Source organism: Alligator sinensis, unplaced genomic scaffold, assembly GCF_000455745.1.
Source record: "Alligator sinensis unplaced genomic scaffold, ASM45574v1 scaffold781_1, whole genome shotgun sequence".
Lineage (NCBI taxonomy): Eukaryota > Metazoa > Chordata > Crocodylia > Alligatoridae > Alligator > Alligator sinensis.
The window spans coordinates 4231647-4242635 of record NW_005841845.1 but is presented as its reverse complement, the minus strand read 5'-3'; the positions used below and the strand labels follow the sequence as shown (position 1 = coordinate 4242635).

At 55.0% G+C, this 10989-nt stretch overlaps 2 non-coding genes across 2 annotated transcripts; one reads left to right on the top strand and one right to left on the bottom strand.

Annotated features, from left to right (window-relative positions):
* Nucleotides 1-3720: 3720 nt before the first annotated feature.
* LOC112550731 lies at nt 3721-3835 on the top strand. Its single transcript, XR_003094699.1, has one exon. It is a non-coding gene; the product is annotated as a U5 spliceosomal RNA (small nuclear RNA).
* A 521-nt stretch (nt 3836-4356) lies between these two features.
* On the bottom strand, nt 4357-4472 carry LOC112550724. Its single transcript, XR_003094692.1, has one exon. It is a non-coding gene; the product is annotated as a U5 spliceosomal RNA (small nuclear RNA).
* Nucleotides 4473-10989: the final 6517 nt, after the last annotated feature.

The window sequence follows — 10989 nt, the reverse complement described above, 5'->3', positions numbered from 1 at the left end:
GCCCCGCGCAACCGCCGCCGGTTTAAACCGCGCGCCACCCACCGCGGGGCCTGCTGGGAGCCCGGCACTACAGCGACCACCATGCCTTGCGGCGCCACCGGCGGGGATGGGGCTCCCAGCGGCCTCGCACCTCTCCCGCCCGGAAATACAGCTCCCGGCATGCCCCGCGCCACACGCAATGAGGCTCCCGGCTGCCCCTGCGCTACCGGAAATGGATCCCGGAAACCTCGCGCCTCTCCTACTCAGAACTACAGCTGCCGGCATGCCCCGCGCCACCGGAAATTAAGCTCCGGGTTGTCCCCGCGCCACCGGAAATGGGGCTTCCGGCTGCCCTTTCTCACCTGGAACTACATCTCCCGACATGCCGCACGGCAACCCCCCCCCGGCAGTTCTATGCCGCCGGGCTCCGGAACGACTGCTCCCGGCATCCCTCGCGTGATCACGGACTATATCTCCCAGCATGCCCCGCCGGCACTAGTGTAGGCAATTGGGACTACATCTAGGGAATTGGGACTACATCACCCGGCATGCCCCGCGGCAGCCATCGCCAAATGGCGCCCAGCACAACCCCTCGCCAGCTCCCAGTGCAGCCTCCCCGCCCGAACTACCACTCCCAGCAGGCCGTGCGCCCCCCAGGAGCCGCTCTCAAGCCCTGCAGGAGCGGGGCGTGATGGGAATTGTAGTCCGTCGCCTCGAAACTCGACCGGGGGCTGCCCTTAGCCCTGACCCAGCACAGCACACGGCGCCTACCCTAGTACCGTCATCCTTGGTACTGTTGCGTCATCCTTGGTACCGTTACCATTACATCATCTTTGCTACCGTTACATCATTCTTGGCACCATGAAGAGATTCTTGGTACCATGACATTATTCTTGATGTCATTACGTCATCCTTGGTGCTGTTATGTCACTCTTGGTACCGTTACATCATTCTGGGTACCGTTACGAGATTCTCGATGCCATTACGTCATCCTTGGTGCCATTACATCATCCTTGGTACTGTTACATCATTCTTGGTACCGTCCCATCAGCCTTAGTACAGAAACTAAAGTGCACTTTTACAGTTGCATCGTTCTTCGTACCCACACCGTGACCAGGTGCAGCGCAGCCCTGCTCATCTCCGTGTTAGGAAGCCTCTCCAAGGGCATCTAACCCCTACCTATTATTTCCTATTGTAAACAGCAAACTGTGCGCCAGGATCAGCAACTGGCTGATCAACCACCAGCAAACCCCAAGATCCCACCCGCCAGCTCTCCCCAGTTTCCATTTCACACACGCGCGCACACACCAGCTATTTGCTGTCCCGGAGCGAAATCAAGGCATTTGGAAGGGCTGAATCGGTGCTTTGCACCGTTCGGTCCGGAGGCAGCTCAGGCTCCACTAAGCTGTGGGAAGAAGACACAGGAGATGTAGAAATGGGGGCCAGCACCCAGCTCCAGCCTAGGGTTACTCCCTGCACTGAGGCCTGATGGGGAGGAAATGCCGGTCCTCACCTCACCTCCCACCGACAGACCCCCCTTCCCCCGGACCCGCTGCCGGGGATGGCCACGGACACCCCCACTCTGCCCCTCTCCCCCAGGAGCTGGGATGAAGAGTAAAGAGGCCAGCGGCTGGGCTGCAGCAAGACAGGCCGTCAGTGAAGATGTGAATTGAGGAGTCAGTGGGCGAGAGACAAGCTGGGAGCGGGGGGCATAGCGGAGAGGTGCCTGGGGAGTCAGATCTCAGGCAAGTTATAATGTGCCATAAATCCAATGTCTGTATTTAGTCCACCAGGACTCATAGTAGAGCTGATATCTTTTATTAGACCAACAAGATTTTTGCAAAAAACTTTAATTGAAATTAAAGAGGTTTTTTTGGCGAAGATCTTGGTGGTCCAATCAAAGAGATCATCTCTCTTATGAGTCCCGATTGCCTTTTCCTCTAGACCAATGCGACTACAACCTGGATACCTATATTTAGTCCATGATTTTTTTTTTTTCATCCAGGAGGTTGATGAAGTGAAGTTCATAGGCTCATCTGAGAAAAGTGTTTTGTAAATTCCCTTTGAGGATCAGAACCGAGAGACTGGAGGGCGAGTGTATTTCTTGTAAGAAACGTGCCCCCGCTGGTAACTGGGTATTCTTGTCTGTGACAGATTTCCGGTGTGCGTTTCTTCTGGAGCGCAGTTGCTGTTTGGTCTCTCCTATGTATTTTCTATCAGGGCATTTGGCTCAATGGATGAGACATATAACATTTCTGGAGCTGCTGGTGTAAGACCCAAGACTGGGGGTGGTTCTGTCGTGGGGGGTAGTTATTGTAGAGGTGGTGAAGGTGTCTTGGCAGGTTTACATGTCTTGTCCTCGCATGGTCTGGACCCATTCGGTGTGTTTTGGGCCGTAGGAAGTTTGCTTGTGGTGATGAGGTTAGGAAGGTTTGGCGCTTGTTCGATTTAAAACGTCCAGCCCTTCCAGAAAATCCCTAACTACTTCTGCGCAGACCAGAGGCCTGGCAGTGCTGTCCCCAAGATTGCCCCTACCTGCGGTGGGAGAGCTGTCCTGGTCCCTGGCCAAGAAAACACAGGCAAAGAACTTGCTAAAGATTTCAGCTTTCTCGTCTGGTTTAGCCACAAGGTTACCATTTGAGTCTAACCGGGGCCCTACATTACCGGTGCCTGCTTCTTACTCCCAATGCATTTGAAGAAGGACTTTTTGTTGTCCTTAATCCCGGTCGCTTGCCTGAGCGCCACCCCCGCCTTGGCCTAATGGCCTCCTACACTCCCGGGCCAAGGAGGAGTATTCCTCCCTGGTGATGGCCCCTCTCTTCCAGGGTGTGTGTAGGGTTTGGAGCTTGGGGGTGTCCCTACAAACCCTGGCAGGATGCGGGGTGCTGTGGGTCAGGAGCGAGGGGCAACATTAGGGCGGGGGCTGTGGCTTGGGAGCGAGGGCAGACACGGACACACACGGAGGCAGACACGCAGGTGGGTCAGACTGGAGGTGTATTGCGTCGGCTGCTGGCTTATTTTAACTGCAAGAATCACTGGCGCTAGGCTCAGATCCGTACTCGGGGCGATCGGCCCGGCCTGTATTTCTCTTGTAGTAGTTTACTGTCATGTAGGTACAATGTGAAATGTGTATTTAAAAAAAACCAGGCAAGCAAGACTCTCCACGACCGCCAAACTGAATCATCATTCCTTTCATGCCCTCACCCAGTCGTGGGGATCCCAGGCATCCGAGTCATTTTCCAAAGTTGTTTTATTCAGTTTGGTGCGTGGCAAAACCGAGCGGCTCATTCCAACATCGCGTGTTGTGCTTTATTCATCAACATTTAACGGGGCTATTTAGTAATGCTTTCTGAGAATTCCTGCATGCCGTGGGGTGGGGGCTCCAGTGTTGTTTGCCCAGGGCCCCACTGACTCTCAGCCCGCCTCTGCGTAGCTGTGCCCAGTCCGTAGCCGCCGGGCACCTGCGAAACCCAGCTCAGCCCAGCGCTGCAGCCCCGGACAGACGCCCTGGGCAGGACTCAGCCACATACCCAGCACGCAGCGTGCCTGGAGACGCGGGACTTTGGATGTTTCTTTGCTGTTTGGGGGAAAATAGTCGCTGGGTTCCTGCTGTGCGGGGCTGTGGGCTCCGAATGTGGAGCACTGCAAGGGAGGGCGAGGGGGCGAGGGCTGGGCCCCACCACCCTGTGCTGCGGAGCCCCCCCGCCGCCCCGGGCATTTCTGGAGCCCGTTCGGCGTGCTGGACTCTGGTTTTCCTTCAAGTCCTATAAATCTTTTGCCTTTTACTAAGAATGTCCGTGGAGACAAGCAGTTATGAGTCTTACCCCAATTCTTAAGGCCCTGCTGCAACGGGGCTGTTTTTGTGTGCGCAAAAAGACAGACTAGTTAGTGCTGGAAGTGATGTTTGCTTCTTATTTTCTACCTGAGTTTCTGCTTTTTTCTGTGCTGGTTGTACAGAGGTTTTGGCTGCCCAGAGCCGATGGGCAGGAACAGAGAATCACAGTTTCCGTCCTGCACGGGGGATAAACCTGGGCGCTGCGCTGGGCTACGAAACCCTGCAGTCGGCGTGTTAGAAGTGGCATCTTTCATCGGGCTAGCAACAGATATCATCTCTAGCACACTGGCCGCTTTGCCACGCATGATACTGCGTGTGCGGTGGGTGTGCAGGGGTGGAGCGAGCCTGGAGCGCCCTCCCCTGTCCACACCGCGGCGGCGGGGCAGTGCAGCACGGCGCACAGTCACAGGGGTGCCGCGGCTGGCGGCGGAGGGAGGCGCGGGGCGGAGCAGGAATCCGCGGGCGGTCTCCCGCTCGCCCCAAAGCCGCCGGGCCCCGGCTCGCTTCCGCGGTGGACGCTCTGTCTTTGCACACGCAGGGGCAGCCCCGCCGAAGCGGGGCCTCAAAAAATTGGGTCGAAACTCATAACTGTTCCTCTCCACGGAAATCTTTAGTAAAAGGCGAAAGATTTATGCGATCTGAAGAGAAACCAGAGTATGCCTGCTAGCCCACCGGAGGAGCTGCCCGGGCGGGGGTGCCTGACGCCATGGTCAGGGTGAGGCGAGGCAGGGGTGGGCACGTGCCCCGCCCGCGGGCTGCAGTCACGGCCCGACCCCCGCCCGCGGCCCTCGCCCCCGCCGGGGGGCTCTGCAAGGGAAAGCGGGGGGAGAGGCCCCATCGCGCCACACTGCACCCTGGGTATGCAAATTTCCCGAGCCCGGCCCCGCAGAGCCCCCCCGCCAGCAGCAGCTCGGGGACCATCAAAAGAGCGAAAATCCCCCCCAATTGTCCTTTTTTGGAACCGCGTTGCATCCTGGGCATGCAAATGAGGCGTCTCGAGGCTCCGCCCCCGAAAGCCGCGTCCCCCCCAAGAAAGCGTGCACCTGCTCCGGGGTGCGCGGCGCTCTCCGCGTCCCAGCGCGGCTTGAGAGCGACGCCGCCATGCAGCTGCCCCGACACTTTCCCGTCGCAGTCCTGGCATCTCCAGGCAGAAACAACGCGTTTTTTGCAAAGACCCGAACATGTTCTTAAAGCCTCACTTCGCAGTCGGCGCGTTGGCCGAGGCTCGCTCCCCGGTGCGGCCCAGCACAAACCAAACAAGCCAACACAACAAGGCGCAGCTGGTTGGGGACGGAGCCCAACGGGTCACGGACGCCGGGAGCCCGATCTTTCTTTATTAAGAGGTCCCCGAGGTTTTACAGTAGCCGCAGCCCGAGCGGGCGCGGGGCCAGCTCTCAGTTCTCGTGCCGGCGCCAACTGACCCTCCTAGGGCATCCATCCTTCGGGTAGACGGCAGGGCCACCGGTGCCAGGGGGCACTCGGCTCCGGAGCCGCCAGCCCGTCCCCTCCTGGAAGAGCCGGCCACGAAGCAGCTACTTTGCTTGCCCGCTCCCCAGGCCTCTCTGCGCGCGCCAGCTGTCCTCGTCCCGGGGTGGGTACAGATGGGAATCGTCCTCAGCAAAGGCCGCGACCTGGGGGTGAATAGCAGCTGCAGCCCCGGGCTGGCGTTTAGCTGACACTCTCCGGCTGGCCCTCGCTCGGGGTGATCTGAGCAACCCTTTACATCCTGCCTTGATTGGTCTAAAAGGGCAAACTCCCCCTGGGTGTCCTCTGTTTTCCTTTTCCTTTCTTCTGTCTCCTGCGTGGCTGCAACCAGCTCTTTCTGCTCTCTTCCCTCCTTCCCTTCTCCTGCTGAGAACTAAGCAAGCTTACATTTTGGGTGCATTGGTCTTCCAGTTCTCGACCTCCTTTACCCAGGCTGCAGATTTTGATTCCTCCTTCTCTATTGAGGCGGCAGACCTAACCTTTTCCTCCTCTATTATAGCAGCAGACTTAACACTTTCTTCCTCTACAGTCCCTTGTAACTCTTGCATCTCCTTCGGTAAGGCTTGGCTCGCCTGCAATAGACCCTGAATGAGTGCTGTAGCAGAACGCCCCTTTTCCTCTTGCCTGCAGTTGCTCTCCCCTCTTTGGATATATTTTTCCTCTTCTACCTTTTCTTCCTTCCTCTTTCTTTCACTTTAAGATAAGGAATTGTGTTTTGAAATGTGTGTGTGTGCATTTTGTATCTCCCCTTGTAGTTTGGTATTTTTATCTATAGCATTACTTTTGTAGCTTATATTTTATACTCCTCACCTTTCAACTTTCAACTAAATGTGTTTAGTTTCATAAGTAAGTTATACCTTGTAACAATGTTAACAAGGGCTGGAATCAAACTGCCCTTCTCTGTATCAGGCGGGCCCCTGAAAGAGCGAGTGAATCAGTGATTGAATGTGTAACATAGTAGCAGGCAGCAATTAACACCTGGGAAGCTGCAGATCAACCAAGGGAAGAACTCAATAGAAGACAATGTAACAACCGGGAAATCTCTAAATGTCACTGATCAAGGGCTAGAAGCCCTGGCCTGAGTTAATCAATGCAGGGGACCAACTTTTGGGCTGAATATCTCAGATCGACCGCTCCCAGAGCCCTATTCAAAATTCATCAACAGACTCCCAAACCTGCACGTACATGCGGACGACCCCTGGGGCTGACAGATGCCATCCAGTAGCCACCGAGGGGGGGAAGTCCCACGAGGGTCAATGATCCCTGGATTGGGCAAACCTGAAAACTGGGGAGTCACCAAAGTCTGCCAAGGACAGATAAAAAGCAGTGAAAAGTGACCCTCAGGGGCACCCTCTTGATCTCCAACTTGACCAGCACCCGACCTGTCCAGCCAGAAGGACCAGCCGGCAACCCCCTTCTGGAGGATAACACGCTGAAAGAAGCCTCAACGACAGACTCCAGCGCCTGTGGGATAGGCATACCTGACTCTTGTAGCTTGCTACTGTGTTTGTGCATGTGTGTGTGTGGGAGGACCAGCCCCAAGGTTTATGATTTAACTCATTACAGTGTTTCAATCCGCCTAATAAACCAGAATTTTAAGGATCCCGAGTTGGACATTTGTAGCCAACAGTGCCACCTTTTTCTCTTTCTCGGACAGTTTTGGTTTAACTGCCGTGGCTAACAACTCCCAAGCCTTGCAAAAGCTTAACCATGCAACAGGGCCAGCAAATATCAATGTTTGCAAGGAGTCCTTCTTACCAATTTTCAGCTCCTTCACAAATGCTCCAATGCTGCAGGGATCTGCTGTGCGGGAGCAGTGACAGAATCAGGCAGGATGCCTCCTTTTATCAACCTGCCCAGAGCTGATCTGAGCAAGAATTCGCTCTCTCTAGCACCCTAGTGCGGAGAACTAAGAGGGAAACCGGGGTCCTAGGTTGCTACCCTTGTCCTCCGGCCCCTAGAGATGACCTTTGCCCGTCGGTTGTAGCTGCCAACTCGATGCCGTCACTCCGTGCCTGGCTCGCCCATTGTTGCTACTAGGATTCTTTTTGCCAAAGCCCCCCAAGGACTGACACGGCCCCTCATCCGGTTTGGTGTCCAGTGAACTTTTAATAGTAATCCCTAATCTGTATGACAGGTTTCCTCCCCACGATATGACCTGGCAAGCGGCTCCTTAGGCGTTACAACAGTGATCTTTGGCGGTACCGGCCTCAGATCCTCTGCTGGGTAACCCTGTCCCACACTTAGCCCGAAGTCCAAGGTTGCTCCTGTCTCCCCAGGGGGGCGGCACAAAACACAGCTGGTCCTTTGTCTGTCCATCACTTTTGTAATTCCTCTCATCCCAAATTGTCCAGGCCCTTAGCTCTGTGCCACGCATTCCTTATCTGGTGCACCAATCCCCTGGCACTGTGCCAGCCACCTTTTTAATAGGGAAACCTGCCGTGCCTTGCTCACCCGGTGCCCGATCACAGCACTCGCATCTCCCAGTGCCACAGAAGGCGTCTCTTCAATTGTGTTGCTTAGCTCTGGGAAGGCCTGGACTATGCTAAAAGCCTGAGCATACCTCAGTTTGCCTGCTACATCGGGCACTGCTGGTGTGCTTGTGCTTGCCCCTCCGCTCCGGGGTGGGTGACACCTGCGACCCCCACGACAACAAAGAATGAAGTTGTACTTGTCACGCGGCAGAGCTCCAGAGCCCACTGGGCCTGCAGCTCTCACCGCTGATCAGCGTGTTTCCGGCACGAACCCCTGAGACACAGCTAAGACTTCAAAGTGCATCTTCCTAGTCATGGAGTAGCAGAGCCCAGAGCCATTTCCCTCAAGAAACGTAGCAAAAGCCCCAAACTTGAACAGAAACTCTACAGGCTGCCTGCTCCGTCCCGCGTGCGATTCCCTGTGACTGCACAGAACAGCCGGGCTGGCAGGTCCGCAGCAGGTCACGTTTAGTTGGACTCCAGGCAGGGCCAACCCTGTCTACGCCATCCTAGGCAAAGGTTTGTCTCTAATCCATGCTTTAACGTTTTGGAATTTAACCCTCGCACCCAACCACTTGCTACAATGGCTGAAACATCGAACATGCTGCAACCTGTCCCAGACAGAGCAGGGCCAAGGGTGCTGCCAAAGTCCTGACACAGCAAGGACAGAACAGAACTAGCATTCACGGGGTCAGAACGCCGGTCCGTCCCGCCCTGTCTCCTGCATGACAGTAACAGGGAGCGGAGGCTGGAAGGGAGAGTAACCAGGTCTGCCACTCTTTTTTTTTTGGATTTTATTTTGGATTTTGGATTTTAAACTTCATTGCAGAACGACGAGCTGTTTTTACCTCCCTCCTGCCATCTGACACCTCCAGGGAAGCAATTCTACCCAATCTACACATCAAAGAGCTACTCAACACAGCTCACAAAGACACTCTCATGGACCCAGAGGGACAGCCTTCCATCTTCAGCTTCCTCTGTGCAAAAGTGAAGTTCACTTTCTACTTGTAGGGACTTTTTACCATTTGGTACCATCAGTACTTTTGCCAGAGGCTGGCGAAGGGACTTTGATCCCGAAAGCTTGCAGAAAAGGACATTTTTCTTGCAACTCCCCTGTTCGTCTAATAAAAGGTATAATTTTGGAACCAAGAGTTCTAGTTTTTTGTATGGGTCTGCCCAGGGGTTTTCCCCTGTTCCTCTCCCCCCTGCAGCCTCCAGCATTGAAGGTCCAGGAAATTCTGATTCAGCGCCGTGCCCCTCTCTCCCCTGCTACTGATGCCCCTTTCCTCCAAGAACATGTCCAGTCCTTCGCGAATCTGGGTACGTTCTCAGCTTCCACCACGTCTCGTGGCAACAAGCTCCACGCTTTAATCACCCGCTGCGTGAAAAAGAACTTCTTGCTGTTAGTTTTAAACCTCCTACCTACTCGTTTCATGGTGCGACCCCTAGTTCTTGTATTGTGAGAGAAAGTAAATCATACATCCCTATCTACTTCCTCTTGGTATTTTTTTTAACCGGTATTAACACCTCCCCCCTCAAGCGTCTCTTTTGTAAACTGAACAGGCCTCTCCTCATAGGCAAGCCTCTTCGTACCACTGATCATCACCCCTGTCGCCCTTCTCTGATCCTTCTCTACTGCTTCCTTCTCCTTTTGGAGGTGCAGGGACCAGGACTGGGCACAGGAGTCAAGGTGTAGACGCACCGTGGATTTATATAGGGGCTCTCGCTGCTGTTTGGGTAGCTCAGAAGCAGGGCACACCTCGTAAGCTTCATTTGCAAAATGAAAAGAGCTTTTAGCCTTATTTGTCGCAGTGACAAGTCCTAAGTGATCCTAACCTGGGATCACATGGAGTCCGACTATGGTAGCGCAGCAGTGAGGTAGCCGTGATGGCCCAGATGAGAGGTGAGGATTTCTTCCAAGGATATCCTTTCAGGGACCAGCTATGTACCTGGCTGGGGAAATACCGTGATCACTAAGGCAGTTTTCCTAGGGACAGGGGATAACCGCTTTTCTGTCATGGGGTGGAGGTAATGTATAGTTAACCTCCCTCTTTCATTTCCAGTGGGAAGACCTTGGCTTTATGCCCACTTTATGGAACTGGAAGACTCCTCCCTAGCTTGCTCCTGTGGCCGTACGGCTGAGGGCAAGCGAAACCCGGGAGCATCCGAACCCCAAACACAGGATGCCTGCCGAAGGATTTGGAAACATCTGAAGCCCCCGGTGAGGGTGCTGGTAGTATGGCCACACGTGGTTCTTGAATGATTCACGTGTCACGGATTTGGAATTGATTCGTCTGATTAGGTTTGGAACACAAAAAATATTTCTTAAAAAAAAAAAAAATGTCGTTGAGATAAAGTTAGACCAACTTTTGAATGCAGGACAGTCAGTCAGACCTCACGGAGTCTGACCCTAGCTCTGCCGGTTCTGACGCTAAAGCCAACCCTATAAGGAGGAGAAAGACAGGAGTTAAAATGACTGGCGCTCTGCGGATTTTGCCCACAGCCCTTGGTAGGAATTACTGGTATGTGAAAGGCATCGCTGGGCTGTGCCCGTGCTCCTGCTGGGACCAAACCCAGAGGACTTAAGAGGGTCTTGCCCTTCCACTCCAGGTCCGAGCAATGCCAGATTTGGGGCCTCGAAGGAATTTCCCCCATCAGAGTGATATGGGCTGGGGGAGATCCCCCTTCCTCTGCAGTGCCCAGGACCCCTCTTTGCAGCAGCAGGGCACTGGCGGCCGCGGCCCGCCTGTATCCCGGGGGCAGGGGCGATACCCGGGGCTGTCCCGTGGCTCTGAGGTCTGGGCGGTTTGGACAGAGCTGACTTTTTGTTTTTTTTTTTAAAGTTAATGAACATATACACTTAAAACCTCACCGAGATCCGCCACAACAACCGAGACCATTTCTTTCCTCTGTCTACAACACCGCATCTCTTTTAACCGCAGGGACAGGGCCGGGACTCGACGTGACCCAGGGCACGTGCACGCACCCACGTGCTTCCTTTGGCGCGCCGCAGGGCCCAGTCGCCGTGTGATGACGTACCACTCCCCCGGGCGCAGCCATGTGACGCACCCTCCCCCAAGTCCTAGTCGCCGCGTGATGACGCCCTCGAAGGGCGCCTCTCGCGAGACTTCCGCCCCACAAACCGCCCCGTGAGCCTTTGCGGCCTCCTCTTTGCAGCGGGCGCCGCAGGATGGGTGAGTGCGGCCGCGCTCCGCC